We start from the raw sequence: 1,843 nt of genomic DNA, 5'->3' as shown, positions 1-1,843 counted from the left end.
TCACCCTTCCCTCCTTTTTGGAAGGCAGGAGGGGAGGGATGGTCAGCTGGCTTATGCCGAGCACTAACTATCTGCCAGCCCCAACTTTGGTCCTTTCACAGTCTGAAATCCTGTTTGCTCCTCACAATGATTCTGCGGAAATGTTGCCATTTCGACCTCATTGGAGATGAGGAAACTGAGGCACACATTGTAAGCGGACTGGGGCTGGCAAGGCAGGGTGGTGTGTGGGTAAGGGCAGATCTGGCGCCAGGCTGTCTGGGCTTGAATCTGGGCTTCAGTGCTCACCAGGGGGGACCCTCCCCCCTTCTTTCTCCTAGTTCCTTACAGGGCTTGATAATAGTCTATCTTACATGGTTGGAATAGAGAATGAGTTAGTCAATTATTTGTAGTGCACTTAGAACAGCGCCTGGCACAATGCAAGTGCCATGTAAGTGTTTTAAAAGTAAATAAACTGAAAGCTGTCTGACTCCAAAGCCGGTAATGGTGGAATTTCAGGCCTGTTTTTTGTTCCATTCCCCTATTAAAGCAGCAGAATTGGGCAAAAACTAAACTTGGACTTTGAACAGGGAACAGACTTCGCTGCCGAGACGTTCACGGATTTCCTGCTCTGTCCAACCCCTCTTGCCATCAGCCATTCTAGAATGTGAGTCCATTTGCTTTAAGTTAGCTAAGAGTATTGAGTTCTTAGGTACCAGCCCTGGGCTTACCTGTGGATGCCCACACAGTAAAACCCCGCCATGGCCTGATCTCACCGCCCCCTTCCCCAGCCCAGGTGTGGCCTGGCCTGCCTCTCCCACGCCGTCATTCCCACCTGGTTCCTTCCTCACCTGACTCCAGTCATGCTGGCCTTCTGTGGGTTCCTTGACCACCACCAGGCTCACTCCTATCTCAGAGCCCATGTATGCATCTGGAAAAGTTACCCCAGATTGCTGCATGGTTAACATCTTTCCCATTCACGTCCCCTCATCACCTCATCTCCTCAGAAAAACCTTCCGGGATCATCAGCTGGGCTCTCAAGCAGAACAGAAGGCATGCTCCAGAAGGCTGGCTGAGGGAGTTCATTAGGACACCGTTAGGAGGAAGTGGGCAGGGTGGGGAAACCATGATAAGTGGGGAGGCCTTTACCGCCACCTGGCCTGGGGAAATAGGATGGGACGAGAGGAGACGGGAAACTTTGGAGAACCCAAGGACGCGCCCCAGACAGCACTGTGGCTCTCAGGGGATTGGTGCAGCCCATCTGCTGGACTTCTGCAGGAAGAGGCAGCTTAAACACTCCACCTCTCCCTCCTCCAACCCTCCCCCCCACCCCCACCCCGGGGCCCCACCTCCTGCCTCCTTCCATTCTTGGAACCTGGACACACAGATCAGATCAGCCTCCCAGATGAAGGATGGAGAGGTAATCGGAAGTTAGCTAACGCTCTCCCTTCCCAGGTCAGAGTTTATCTTCTCCTTTATCTTCTTAATGTACACGACTCTCCACAATTACCTGATTTTGTTTTACAAGTTTATTGTCCCTCCTCCCCCCATTCCCTCTAGAATGTAGTTATCTTAGAGGGCATAGATTTCGGAGTTTAAAAATTTTTTTTCTTTTTCCATCTCTGGGTCCCCAGCGCCAACCTCAGTGTCTGATATACAGTAGGCGCAGAGTACATATGGGTTGAATGAATCAAAAGACGGGGTCACAAATAGCTCGCTTGAAGAGAAAAGGCCTATTAAGGGTCGTTTTTCCTTTTTCTTAGGAAAGGACCTGGTGACTGAACCCTCCCTAGCGCCAGGACAGAGGCCGGGAGGGACGGCAGGTGCGGCCAGGCCACTGTCCGAGCGGCCGCGCCAGCTCCGCCAG

The sequence above is a fragment of the Crocuta crocuta genome, unplaced genomic scaffold (assembly GCF_008692635.1).
Source record: "Crocuta crocuta isolate KB4526 unplaced genomic scaffold, BGI_CrCroc_1.0 scaffold223, whole genome shotgun sequence".
Classification (NCBI taxonomy): Eukaryota; Metazoa; Chordata; class Mammalia; order Carnivora; family Hyaenidae; genus Crocuta; species Crocuta crocuta.
Note: the sequence above shows the minus strand (reverse complement) of the source record.